This window comes from Lagopus leucura, unplaced genomic scaffold, assembly GCF_019238085.1.
Source record: "Lagopus leucura isolate 7727_CA_CO unplaced genomic scaffold, USGS_WTPT01 Super-Scaffold_100021, whole genome shotgun sequence".
NCBI lineage: Eukaryota > Metazoa > Chordata > Aves > Galliformes > Phasianidae > Lagopus > Lagopus leucura.
In genome coordinates, this window is record NW_024962274.1 from 9481908 (window position 1) to 9497341 (window position 15434).

Genomic DNA, 15434 nt, shown 5'->3' on the forward strand with positions numbered 1-15434 from the left:
CACTGACGCTGCTTGCAGCTCACAAGGATTGCTCTAAAGGTCCTCACCAAAGGAAGACAGAGTTGACACAGCCATTGAACATCATTTTACACATTCCACATTTGGGGAAACATTCTTTACGTTTGAAAGGTTCTTACTCTGTTGAAGGCATGCAGTGCAAATCAGGGATAAAGGAACTCAGTTGCTCCAGTGCAACTCTCATGCTGATAGAATATCTCCAGAGAATCACTTAGTGGTACGCATATGGGAGCCGACTATTATAATAATTTTGAATATTGCTGTAGTCTGTGATTGAGCTAGCTAGAACTGCAGAAAGACACGTTATACAAACTCCTTCCCCATACAGATTACTGCTGCATTTTCTTCAGTTCCAGTAGATAATTAGGACATAATACAGAGAAAAGCAGATGTTATTTTGTTTTTATTGCAGATGAAAGGTAGCAGTGAGATATAATTTGCTACCTTCATTATTTCTACAAAGTGAAGAATGGATGTTTCTGTATTTATACTCAAATATGAGTGAGGAAATTACACAATCCAAATATTACGTGCAGTCTCTTTACTTAAATGGTAACTGCTGGGCCTTTAATTACATGGCTGGCATTTTTTTTAGAAAGATTGATTATATGTTGTATATCACGAATAGGTAATTAGGTATCAGCTATAGTTGTGACTTTGCCAAGGAATGTTATTCATTCAGTAGATAGCTTTCTTTTAGTACTAATTACAATTGTGTTCTTAGTGCTTTTATGTGAGGAAGCAAGATAGCACCAAGGGCCAGTATCCCAGAATACTTTGGGTTGACGTTAGGGACATGAAACAAATAGACTGTGGGAATGAATTTCCAGTGTTGCACAAACCCTAGAAGTTTTATGGATATCATTAAAGTAATTATCTAAAAGATCAAACATTTATTCACAGTTGAGCTGGTTGAAATTTTCCCTTTGAAGCACTGCTTTGCTGATGGGAAAGTGGCTGCTGGATTAAAGACATCTTCCTAAGATAAAATGACTGTTGCTAGAAATGGGAGGATTGGTTCTTCCAGAACTACTGCCCAGAATTTCCTTCATTATTTTTAAATGTTCACAGCAAGAACTAAAGCTCTGTCTGTATTTATCTCTTATACGAGATCCTCATATTTAATGTATCGTGTTGTTTTTCTGCTACTTTGCTCCCCTCTAACACTCTCAGTCAGACCCAGGAGCCAGATTCAGGCTTTTTGAAAGATACTGCTCCTCAAGGAGAGGATTAGATTGAATTTGCAGTGCTCTCTTTTGTGAAGTACTCATCAATTCAGGATCAACAACACTATTTTAGTGTTTGTGGCTACATTTCACTCAGGGACTGTAATTCACTCACATACTGGAATTCACGTCCTACACAAATATAATATGCTGAATGTAAAAACAAATTTATAAAACAGATTAAGCATACACAGGGATAAGGCAAAAAAAAAAAAAAAGAAAGAAAAAAAAAGAAAAAGGACTATAAAATGATCATACAGCAGTACGTATTCTTCAGGTGAGATACCAGAAAGTAGTATGTCCATACACAGTTAAATAAAATTAACTCTAGCCAGCAGTTTTTCTGTGTAGCAGAAAGTGAATGTACATTCTGATTTAGCCTGTCCATTGCTATCAAGGCCATAAGCCCCATACAATAGTACAAGTGTAGATATCTCTAAAAGGTAAGAGGAAACATACAAAGTCCATAGCATGTATAGTGCAGGAACTGTGCGCACAATAACAGACAATTTTGGTTGTATGACCTTTTATCTTTTCATCCTCCTCCTGAACAATGAAACTGAGATCAGAATTGCGTTTGTGTGTAGAGCAAAGGAAGAATGTTTGATAAATTAATGATTGATATCTGTATATTATAGTAATTTCTCAGAATTTGCTTTACTTCCCAGAGGCTTGTGATTATTTTGTATAGTTTGCTATTAATGTTTGTTGTAGAACCACCAAGCATAAGATACTTCACATTATTTCACAGGAAAGAAATTGACTTGTGTTCTTTGCTCAATCCTCTTTTATGCTATGAAGAAAAATAACATGGGATAGCTGAGTTTTTTGATAACTTTATCAATACACATAAAGAAAACTTTACGTAAATGAAGTTCATGTAAATGCTTTCCTCCTACCTTGGATAATATGTAACAGACAGGGATGTTAATGGGGGAGAGGATGGAAGTACAACTACAACATAAAAGTTGCTCTTATTTTTGGAAATATTATTGGGTTTGCCTTTTATTCAAAAAAACAAACAAACAAAAAAACAGAAAGAAAGAAATTGCAAGAATATATGCCACAATTAGATATGCAACTCTATCTCTTCTCTTCTGTACATACAGATAATATACAGGAGATTTCTATCTGCTGCTGTGATTTCATTTTTCTCCTATATTTACTCTTACTCTTTAAGTATGACAAAGCTTCTTCTGAATCATAACCTTTAAGTATTAGTTTTTCATTCACTACTTTTCACTGCCTCATATTTTAGCTTTAGATTCTGAAGCCCCTGTAAAGGTTTGTATACCTATGTTTCCCAGTGATGATTAAACATGCCTGAAGGATGCAAAAATGATGCACATCTTCATGTGCAAATGTGAGAAATCACATTTACACTCAAACTCTAGTAGCAAACTCACAGTTGGATTTATTGCAATAGAAAAGGCAATTCTCTGGGGCAAGCAGACTATCAAACAGCATGAGGCTGTGTGCTCCCCTCAGGTGCACAGCAGCATCCACCTAGATAGCAATCCCATTGCTGCTTAGGTTAAAAGAACAGCATTACTGGCAGTACAAATTAATAATTACCTTCCTTAAACTAGTATATTCATTGTGCATTCCCAGAGCAGAATGAAAAATTCCTTTTTAAAAAATGTATTATTGAAAAAAAATACATAAAAGATTTAAAGTCGGCTTTTTTTTTCCTGGTTAACTAACAAAAAATTATCTACTTCCTGATTTTCGAATTTCAGGCATGGGGTTGAGGTGGCAGTGTTACATTAAGTCAAAAGGTTCATACTCTGCTAACTTAATCATTATTCCTAATGTCAATCAATACTTATGATACATCAGTTGACTGTCTGGATAATCCATGTAAGTCTTTCATTTAGTTTTCTAAGATAACTGAAACAACCAGCTAAGCTGAAATTTGGAAATTATGGCAATAACATGAAAACTATTTGAATTCTTGCTGATTGATTCTATTTCAAAATAAAACTGTGAAAAATACCCTATACGTGCCTTTAGCACTGACTGCAGAACACACATCAGTTCTATTAAACTGCTACTTCAGTGTTACATAAATGAATATTGTAAAATACCCTTAACCTAATAAAATACCTGAACATTTTTGCTCTTAGCAGAGGTATTCTGAAATAGGAAATTAATGGGCAGGACTTCTAAAGGTATGAAATTCAAGGACGGGTTTCTGCATACAAACATTATCAGTAGCAATTCCAGATATAATGCTCTTTTTTATACTGAAGCTTAAAAGCAGCGCTTCCCCAGCTTGGAACTCAGACATTAGTAACAGAATATGATATATTTAGTGTGAAAATTTAAGGAAATATTTTTTATCTTTCCATTATTTCTCCTCTCAAATGCTTATCCTTCCCTTCAAATTTTCAAGCAAAATATAGTACTTCACACCCTTAACTCAAGAGTGAATCCAAATCCAGTGACCTAAGCAGAGATACTTCAATGAAAAACAGTCTGAGACCACTTATCCAAGAAAAAAAATGCCATGCAGGCTATGTATCCATTTATAACAAGAACAATAGTCAGCTCTGGAAAAAATCTGAGTCCACAGATTAATTGGTGTAAAAAATAAAATTGAAATAGAAAAGTATCTATTTGCAATAATATAATCACTATGATTGGGAAACAACTAAGCAAGACCCTGGGCTCTCACTAAATGCTTCAAAAAATGCAGTAAAATTCTTCAGTGTCTTGAATACTATTAATTCTCCATTGTGACTGATACTGGCTTGAAAGAACTGTGCACTATCATCATCCAACTTTTTGTGTATTTTTAATAATGAGTGAATAAACTGGAGTTGATAGGATATTTATTGGCTGCTGCAAGGATACTTAAAAAATCAGAAGGTATGCTATAATACAATAATGAGACATATTGCATCAGATGTGTCATAGCGATGACATTTTTGGAACTTGATGTAGGAATTTTATGACTTAAGTAGAAAAAAATCACGGCCAACAAGCCACCAATAAAAATATTACAGCTATCAATAGTAATACTAAAGCTTGTTAATGTATTTCCAGAAATTATGATCCAACAAAGTTGAAATTTTCAATATGCTATAGCAACAATGAAATTTCTGCTCTACTCTAAGCCTCCAACCTGCAGTGCTGTGTTCAGCTCTGGGGCACCCAGCACAAGAAGGGCACGGAGCTGTGGGAGTGGGTCCAGGAGAGGCTACAAGGATGCGCAGAGGGCTGGAGCAGACAGACTGAAAGCTGGGGTTGGTCAGCCTGGAGAAGTGAGGGGTCTGAGGAGGCCTTACAGAGGCCTTTCAGTGCTTAAAGGGGGTTACAGGAAAGCTGGGGAGGGACTCTACCAGAAGTGTAGTGACAGAACAAGAGGTAATGGCTGTAAACTGGAAGACGGTAGGTTTATATCAGGCATAAAAAATAAATTCTTTGCTTGGAGGGCATTAAAGAACTCTAACAGGCTGCCCAGAAAAGCTGCAGATGTCCCATTCCTGCAAATGTTCAAGGCCAGGATGAATGGGGCTTTGGGCAGCCTGAACTAGTGGGAGGTGTCCTTGCCCACGGCAGAGTGTTGGAACAAGACAGGCTTTAGGGTCCCTTCCAACCAAAACCATTCTATGACTCCCTGATCCCAAAATCCAAATGAGGTTCCTGCTACTGCCTGCCAAGAAAGATTTTGTAGCCTTCATTTCCTATCCACAAAGAATATGTGGCCCCAAACTAAAACATGCTTTTAAGACATGAAATTATTCATACAAAAGGATTCCCATTTTCTACTTCCATACTTCTGAAATACAAATGGATTTACAATCATTTTTAACAGAAGATTCTAGTTGACGTTAAATTTTGCAGCTTTGTTTCCTAGCTCTATTGTGCTCTGGCAGCAGTCACAGATCCAGGCACATTTTGAAGACTTTATTTCTAATTGGTGGCATTGAATTCACAAACTGCCCTATTATCCAGACCCTATTTAAAAGCTGCTGGCATTCTCTTTACTCTTAAAGAGCTTATGTGGGTTCTGCAGAATGGCCAAGATTTATATTCCCAGCAGTAGCTGAAATTGAAAAGAACAGGGCAGATTTACATCAACAGAGGCATTGGCTTGCATGTCTTGCAGATGTTTAATGCAGCTCTCAGGAACATTTTACTTTCTTCAGCAAATAAGCCCACCATTACAGTAATAGCTCAATATGGCCGACAGACATCAATTCCCCTGAAATCTTGAAGAATTGTTTCTTAAATCTATTTCATAAGACAGTCAATATGCTAAAAAAAGCCGAGCTCTTCGTGAAAAGTGAAATTGATCTTTTTTCAAAATCATGTAAATCGTACACATTTGTTTTACCTATCAACAGTCGTTCCAAAATACACCCCCAGAGTTGTGTAAATCGAAGAACAGTTTTTGATTATGTAGAGAAGAGGTACAGTGAGGACTGACAAATCCACAGTAGAGGTCTCCTGCAGTCTTAGGTGTGGAGTTGTTAGTACGGTCATTTTCCATAACAAATTACCAACATAAATTTCATTAATTATCAGCCATAATAATACATATTTTTAAAATATTAGACATTAAGTGAGGAGCTGGATGAAAGAATTTTAGGACAACATTTAAAGTTCATCTCTCTATGCAAAGGTTGTACCATGTATATCTAGAACAGAAGAAGAAAATAGAATTTAACGAGTGAAGCATAAAAAGAGATTACTAGAGTAAGTTCTTCCATTTTAATGCACATTTCAGTAGCGAAAACTTTAGTTTTTGTAAGCTTTGGTATCCTAGTCCAAAACCAAGTTGGATTTATGAAAAAAATACAACAGAGTGATTTCCATTCTATTCGCTAACTGTGACAGACTGAGTTAATTTTAATTGTGTGCTCTCCTTTAATAATGTGCTCTCCTATTTCATGTCATTTGCCAAAATTCCACATTATTAACATTATCCTCTCCTCAAAACGAGCACCTCTTCTTGGGCTGTACTTTTACCCACTGCCATTTGTTCTGCTTTGCGTACTGGCCAGGAAAGGTTTCACTGTAAGACCACACTTTTTCTTACTGCCTACTAAGCACTATTCCACAAGACGAAAATCCATTAGCCTCACAGAAATGCATGACCTGAGGTCTTTCTTTGAACACAGTCGTCAACATGGCAGAATAAACAGATGTGCATCCCAAGGCCTAGTGTATTTCAATATTTAATTATGAACTTCCTGAAACTCATGTATTATATCTAGCATTCTCAGAGCAAAATGAAAAATTCTTTTGCTTTTTTTTTTCCTCCCCATCACTGTGTGATAGAAAACTGCCATTTTCTATCAAAAGACAAAGTATTTTGCTTTTGAATAAGAACACTGCTATACAGTGTACGTTCACAGTTGCACTGTGACAATACTGCAGTCAAGTAGGTGTTTGCAAACTGCAGTTTGTACACAAAGTGTGAGCTGCTTTTCTAGCCCTAAAACCTGTAATGTGCAATACTTATATTCACAATAGGTTTAAAAATATGGATGGCTTAATTACAGCCTTAAATGGTGAGACTGTTTTATCATACTGACAGAAACAGCACACAAAAGGCCTGATTATTCCTGTAAATGCAGTATGTCTTTATGCTGTCATGTTGTAATTTCAATGTGTCTTAATAAATTAGATCCATAGTTTGTTCACAATTAAATAATTCTATTATAATCAAGTTTGTTGCTAAATTGCATCAAGTAAGCCTGTCAGTTCAGTAACACTTTATGGCTACAGTTAGTGCACTGTGTTTATTTTTTAACTATGAAAAACTGCTTTAACTGCTCAGTTGCAGTTTTTTATGTAATGGTTCATTAAAAGCAGGCATTTCTAGGCTTTTCTATTGCCAAGAAATCAAAATGTGGAAAGTAAAGCAATCAAAAACCAGTACTTCCAGAACTGCAGACATCCAGAAACCATGGCACCAAAGTAGGAATAAGCAGCTGATGCCCACAGATAAATCACTTCATATTTATCTCTTACTGTGCATTGTGAAGGGTAAAGATGTTGGTACCAACTTTGTGAAGTTCTTCAAGCACCTTTCTGAATGCTCCAAAGTCATCCTGCTTTACTTGAAAGACAAGCCACTCAGCAGTCCTAGTAAAATCACCCAAGTAACAACAGATTTTGCTCATGGGCAACTTTTTCTAAACAGTTATGCATGTTTTATAAAAACTCTGGTGGCATAATTGATAAATCACAGTGCACAATATAAATATTAATAACTCATAAGTAAGAAAACAAATGTGCCTGTTCACTTTCAAGGTAATTCAATTCAGATCTTAATTGGGAATTTTTGTTTTAGGTTTCCTTTTGGTTTCAGAGTTCCCAGAGTATTGCAGAAAACTAGGCAATTTAACAGTCCTTAATCCAGCTTTCTAGATGTATTTAAAAACTCTCTATGGACATTTTCACTCTGCGAGAAATTCAGCTGACATGGGGCCATTCCCAAGGTAAGCTTTAAGTCAGTAATACTCATTTCATGGTGCTACAACAGCCTGACTCATCTTAAGTCTTTGGAAAAGAGCAAGCTAGTATGAACAACCTTCAAAACAATATTCCATGATAATGAAACTATCACGGTGCATTAAAATGAAAAACATAATGTGGAACACATAGAAACATATATCAATAATTTTAAGAAAATGCAATTAGTTAAATTGTAAAATACTTTCTGTGGGCAGTTCAGTTTCTCCTTAACGGATACAGAAAGTTTACAGAGGCACAGAGCAGTCACTGCATTTCACATTGTACTACAGAAATCATTAACGCACAAATCTAGGTCAATTTATAGAAAACACTTCAGAGCCAGGCTAAAGGAATATTTGCATGTCATAAAGCAAGTTCTTGCCAGCCACTGTGTTTTGTTTTTCAATATTTTGTTATTGCCAATGATAGCACAGTTGCAATAAAAACATATCTCTACCATGCTCCTATGAGCTGGAATCTCAAAGAGTTTTTTCAGCATTGCTGACTCATCCTTATGCTAACAAAGGCTGTTTTTGAAAAACAGCCTGATGCTGAACAGAAAATTATCAAAATAGCACTTAAAGATGGAAAATGGCAAATAAGTCATCTTAGATAAGACAGAGCTAAAATGTAAAAGACTCGAGGTGCTGCAGAAGTTTTTTGAGTCCTGGAATGATTTCATCCTAATTGCTAAATTAACATGATTCATTTACCATTTCTCTCTTACTGGCTCCGATGTAAGTTTGCAGCTTTCTTTAGTCTTATCAAAGACTATGTATGCATAGATCAGTGCAGGTTTGCATACCAGTTTTAAGGAAGTTTAGAGCATGAAGAACTCTTCTGGACTTCAAACAGAGATGGGCAATAAAACTCTACAATAAAATAAGTTAACTTTCAGCAGGCATAATGTTAAAAAGTATGGGACTGACAAGCCTTGGGTTCTATACATATAAGTGAAGTACACAGCACATAGTGATGGCAAAAGCTTGCATCTTCCTCTCCCACTTAACTCTCCAGGACAGAGACAAGTATGCACTTCCCATAAATATTCATTTGTTTTCTTTCTTTCTGAGCCTGTCGAGAAGGAGGACACTTATGGCTCTCATAATGTAAATGATTGTCTTCTCAGAACTAGATGTACACAGATAAACAATTTTGAAAAGTCAGCATATGAGAAGTTTTCACTCATAACTGCTGTAACTCAGCAGAAACAGCTAATTTAACTTAAGACAAGGTGCAGGGTCCAAATCCCTTTCACTTTGCTTTCTTACCACAAAATTATGTGTTTTTTTCAACAATCAGCTCCTGCTCTGTCATGTCCTTTCATGATGTTTTAAAAAGTAAATGGCAATGAAGTGCTTCACTGAACAGTACTACTTTCTACAGGTAGAAGACCCCACTATATGTGGTCGGTGAATTAAATGCAAGTGCAGCCCTGCCTCACACCTTCAGCGTGTCTCTGTATGTGCTGAGACAGAATGCATCATATTTGTATTTATCTAAATAACCTGCTTTCTCTATTTCCTATTATGGACGTAATTGTATGAGGTTTTTCCACAATGAAAAACACTGCAGGCTTATTTTGGATTATTCAAAGCAATTTATCTCATTTTAAAAGAGAAACAGTGACTGTCTGTCTCTTTTGCTGATTTAGAATGACTCTGAACCATGCAGTGCAATCCTTGTTTTTTACGGGAATCAATAGTGATTTTGCTTGTGGGCTGAAAGACAATCTTCAGAATGATAACATGGATATAAAACAATATAATTCTCATTGCAAACAAAAATAAGTTCATTAAAAATGTGGATACTTGGCTAAGATCCTTTCCCCGCTCAAAGAAATATTCCCATTCTGACTCAAAAGAAGGCAAAAGACCTCTTGGCTTGATTGTCCTTCAGCATCAGATCAAGTAACATAACATCCATAGTACATAGAGTGTGAAAGACACTGTGAATTGGCCTGCATAATGTTATGTTTTCCACTCTTAACCAATGGCTTGTATGCCTTGGTTCATTATTCAAAGCATTATTTGGATTTAGTCCCATGAAGGCTAGAGAGAACAGTTACACAGAAGATGAGGGACAGAGTTCTCAATCTACTGACCTGAAATAAAGAGGGCAGTTACTGCAAAAATTTGATGATCAAGAGTTTTTCCTGAGGATGACAATGAGGAAAGGGGCACAAATTCAAACCTTCTCAATAGAGTTGTTAGCAGAGCTCAGGAATATTTTTGCATTGATAGGAAAAGAATTGAGACGACCTGATCTTTCGTTTGCTTGGTTTTTGTATCTCTCAGGAGAAATTCTGCCAGCGTTAAAATCATTCTCCCACTATCTTCAACAGTGCTCAATTTCTGAAATGCTGAATCTCGTTACACTTTGATCTCTTTTGCAGTTCTGGTATGCACGCATCAAGGAAATTGACAAAAGCTAGACACAGCACTAGTGGCTGAAAGGAAACACGATCAAGGGCGTGAGTTAAGAATCTCACCAACTCCCCATTTTTCCTAGCCTGCTGTAAGGCTGCGGAGATCAGAAAGCCCAGAGCTGAACCAGAACCATACCACATGTGGTTATCTCCGGCGTGCCTGAGGAGGCTGTGCAACACAGCCATTTTCTGAAAACCTGTCATCTGTCCGTTAAGATGAGTGCCAGGAAAGAATGAGTACATAAAGAACCCTAAAGATCAATCACCACAGACCTGAAGAAGATTAAAAAAATCACCAAAGTATATTTCGTGTGTTATTCTTTGATGGCCCAAATTTATATTTGGCTACCTAAATTGTCCACTTTTAGCACACCTATTCCTACTCGCTTGAGAAAATTAGATACTGGTTTAGGTGCCTTTTACTGACTTTGTTGACAAAGCCTCTTTGTAATAGGTACTATGCCATGAATGGAGTCAAATAATTAAGTATGAGAAGTTGGGGGGAGGGAAGGGGAATCAGTTTCTTCCACTCCACCTTTCCTCCTATTTCTTAAAACAAAGGCACTTTCAGTTCAAAGTCTGTTAGCTCTTATTAATACTTTCTTAACAGTTTAATAGTAAAGGGACACATACACACAGGCATATGCACATTGTATAATAAGCAAGAAATTTCCTCACTGAAGTCCATCTGCTTTAGCATAGCAATTAGGGCTGGAAACCTTTGAAGTCACACTGAAAATAAATTCTCCAGAACTACCCTTGGTCACCACAGCTATGTGGAAGATTCAGACACTTGCTCTGCATTACAGTTATGGCTGCATTGCATCTCAGAGCTTCAGAGGCACTGCTCATGTGTAGGTATATAAAATGGGACACAACCTCTTGTATTTGGCCAAGAACAGAGACTGCAACTTAGGTTTGTGCCACTCTTCCACATCACAGAGATGTGATCTAAAGAATTAAATTTGGAATGGTAATAAAGTCACATTCCTGGCCAGTGCCAGGAAAGAATGAGTAGTTTTGTGGGCTAGGTAAAGCCCAAAGCAGCTGGTATAATAAATTTTACTACTCTGCTGTAACAATGATAAATGATTTCACTGGTTTATGCTTCACCCTATTCCAAGGTCACAAGATTCCTCTCAGAAAAACAAGCCATGAATTGTGTTGCCATCATAAAGTGAACTCAGCAATGAAGTATGCTGCCACATTTTCCTCTGCTCTAGCTGTGCTTTGTACCAACCATTGAGCTGCCTTCCACAGTTATGTATGCAACCTGACCTGTAGCACTGCATATCAGTGCATTGCAGACTGTGAGAAAACATCCAACAGTTAGCTACAGCCTAATTCCCATTCTTTTCTTAAAAACAAACAAACAAAAAACCAACAGGAGCAGTTAATTTACTTTTGAAAATCTAGCCTTTACTTCTTTCCCTTTTGAGATCAAGGAGATTTTATTGGAATGCTGTCCAAATGGCTCTTGAATATCTCCACAGAAGGTGACGCCACAACTGCTCTGGGCAACCTGTTCCAGTGCCCCATTGCCCTTACCATAAAGGAGTTCTTATGCATGTTTGTAACTTCCCATGTTCAAGTTTTAGGCCACTGCTCCTTGTCCTATTACTACACACTACTCAAAAGAGCCTGGTCTCATCCATCTGCCTCCCACCTCCCTTTAGATATTTGTAAACATTAAAGAATAAAAATGAAGAGTATGTATAGCTCGTCAGTAACATCAATGCTACTCTATTTCCAGTGTAAGGCTAATCACACACAACAATCAACTTGATAATGAAACACAGAATCACAAAGCATCCTCAGTTAGAAGGGACCCACAATGATCATCAGGGCCAACTGCTGGCTCTGCACAGGACCACCCAAACCCGAACCCTATGTCTGAGAGTGGTATCCAAACTCTCCAGCAGCTCAGGGCCATGCCCACCACCCTCTGGAGAAGAACCTTTCCCTAACCCCCACCTGACACAGCTCCATCCCGTTCTCTGCTGGCTCAGATTCAATTTGCTGTCAAGCAGAACGCCTAGATTCCCTTATGTTGGGCTGCTCTCCTGCCTCTTGTCCCCCAGTCTGTACATATATTCTGAGCTGTCCCATCCCAGGTGCCAATTTGGCACTTGCACTTGGCACTTCAACTTCATGTAGCTGGTGAGCTGGTGATTGCCCACATTTGTCAAGGTCTTTCTGCAAGGACTCAACAGCTCATGCAGTTTAGTGTTGACCTCAAACTTAGCACATTCTCAAGTCCTGCATTCAGACAGATCAAGCCTTTCCTTCACAGATTTAGCACTTAGTCCTGTAGAAGGGAGTGTAATCTAGAAGGTTTACACAGAATCACAGAATCACAGAATTGTAGGGGTTGGAAGGGACCTCCAGAAATCATCGAGTCCAACCCCCCTGCCAAAGCAGGTTCCCTACAGTAGGTCGCACAGGTAGGCATCCAGGCAGGTCTTGAACATCTCCAGAGGAGACTCCACCACCTCCCTGGGCAGCCTGTTCCAGTGCTCCATCACCCTCACTGTAAAGAAGTTCTTGCGCACATTGGTGCAGAACTTCCTATGCTGCAGTTTCCAGCCGTTTCCCCTTGTCCTGTCTCCACTCACCACTGAAAACAGTCTGGCCTCGCTGCTCTGCCCCCCACACCTCAGATATTTATAGACCTGCATCAGGTCCCCTCTCAGTCTTCTTTTCTCAAGGCTGAACAGACCCAGTTCACTCAGCCTTTCCCCATAGCAGAGATGCTCCAGGCCCTTCACCATCTTCGTGGCCCTCCGCTGGACTCTTTCCAAGAGATCCCTGTCTTTTTTGTACTGGGGAGCCCAGAACTGGATACAGTACTCCAGATGAGGTCTTACCAGGGCAGAGTAGAGGGGGAGGATCACCTCCTTTGATGTTAAAGAACATCACTGACTTTTTTTTTTATCTTGCTTTCTAAATTTCTAAAATACCAAATAAAACCACAGGAACCAAAGAGGGCTTATACATCTCTTGGTTTATGCCATCAACAAATGTACTTAAGTGTCTTTTTCTGGTTGGACCTGGGAGATGGCTGACATTGCAGAGCATCATGTGGGTACACAGCTACTCCCCTGCAGAAACCATGCTATTGAAATCATGGGGCATTTGCAAGAAATGGAAAAAAACCAGGAAGAGACTGCTATGAGTTGTACTATAGCAGCTTTGGTCCTGCCCTATGAGAATTTTTTCCATTTATGAGGAAGTCAGATCATATTAGAGATGCAATTAATTGCCAAAACATGAGCTTTATCTTACTGACACACAAATTCACATGGCAGCTTGGTTAGAATGTATATTGTAGTTCAATTTTATTTGTACTTTGGAGTTCACATAAGAGAATGTTTCGTGAGTAGGCTCATGAAAAAGTTACTCTCAAAAAATTCCCTACTGAAAGAATCAATTATTTATAAAATGCCACACTTAAAGCATGGTATACTTCCACCTCAAGTAGTTTAGGATATACTGTCTATTTTGTGATATAAGGAGGAAAAATAGAATCAGAAAGATAATAGCATTTCAGTACTTTCTGATTTATATCTTTTTTTAAAAAACAACAAACCAACTCTGGAAATGATATGGAGAAACTAAAGTGCGAATGAAGTAACTGCAGATGGTAACATTAGACGAAAAAGTTCTTTCACATGATCAGATACATCCCCTGAAAATGGAAAATTCTTGTTGACAGTCCATTTTCCAATGCTTCATCATGGCTAAGTTACAAGAGTTACACATAAACTTCTTTTACTGAGTGGACACAGTTACTCTCCCATTCTCAAGATACAGCAGAGAAACTGACTGCATTCAGCTTTCCAAGTCCAAATACAGTCATTCCAAAAGTAATGCCTCCTATTTATCTCCATGAAAACTACAACAAAGAGCACAATAACACTATTTGATAGAGAAAATTCTCAGCTACAAAACACTTTTCTTCAACAGAGCCACTACCATTAGCTATGCATTTTCAGCAGTGATAAACAAGCCTGCATGGCTGTAGTCTGACTTTCACATTGCTCTCACCACTGCTCACATCCACTGTCTAGTCTCCATAAACCTTCAGCAAGCAATGATATATGCCAATAGGTGCAATCTTTTCAGCATGCAGAAATTCAGTGTCACCCTTTGCTTCATAAACACTTCCCATGTCAGACACCATTTTGTCAGACTGCCTCTCTGCTGCCATCTGTCACATGGCAGCAAAATGCAATGGAATACTGTTGGGAAAGTACAATCTCTATTGCCATACTGTCAACATCTGCCGCTGACATCATGGACCAACATCATTGAACAGGAAGCATTACTTTTGAAGTCGATCTCACATTTTACATAAACTTTGTAGTACCACTGATGATTTTAGATCTTTACTATAAAGCCATTTGAAATTCATCTTAGCACTCAGAACAGTATCTTCTGAGCTGACACTGGTTACTTGAGACTGTTAGTCTTAAGTATGATATAGTTCAAATGTATCCCTTTCTAGGCACCAAGATTTCATATCACATACAGCAGAAACTGTTTCCAAACTGGTTAATGGATATGAAAAGCAAGTACTATGATCATCCCATGGTTTATCACCACATTCTTCTGATAATCAAGACACAAATGTACTTTTAATAGGCATTCTTAAGGTAAATCAGCAAAGCTACCACTCCTATATCTACATCTTTGATACAGTGTGGGCCAAAATACATGAATAAGCTTGCTTACGTAAAATACCAACTTGATGAGATGTGTCTTCTTTTATTCAAATAATTCCTATCTTGTTTAAAATTGATAAATATTTCAAAGACAACTCTTATCTCTTTAATAATAATTTCCTTACAATATACTCTTCATAAAAATGAGAAATTACAGCATAGCAGATGAAAGTGAAAATCCATACATTAGACTTAAAAAATATTAAAAATTGCTTCCCACATGTCAGCATACTCTGTAGTGAAGAAGACTTGTATCACTTCCATTATGCTGATACAGCAGATTGTTTTTTTTTTTTAAATGATAAATGGAAAACTTCTATGGAACTACATGTAATGTCAGGACTCCAAGATTCTCCACTAACAATGGATATAAACCTCTACTTAGTGTTTAATATGACTCCACTAAAGAACTGAAATGAATGATTCAGCCAAGCTAACTAATTTAACTTCCTCTGTGCAGCCCAGTAAAGTCTCACAACAGTTGGAATTTCAAACGTAACCAAAGAAGTCTTCTGATTTCCCCAAACAATTGCATCAGTATTTTGAGTTGTTCTCTACGATTCTAAA

General features: G+C 37.6%; 1 protein-coding gene across 1 annotated transcript in view; it reads right to left on the minus strand.

The window, feature by feature from the left end:
• CLSTN2 (calsyntenin 2) overlaps positions 1 to 15434 on the minus strand; it is a 183995-nt gene that overhangs the window by 34560 nt on the left and 134001 nt on the right. The window lies entirely within an intron of this gene.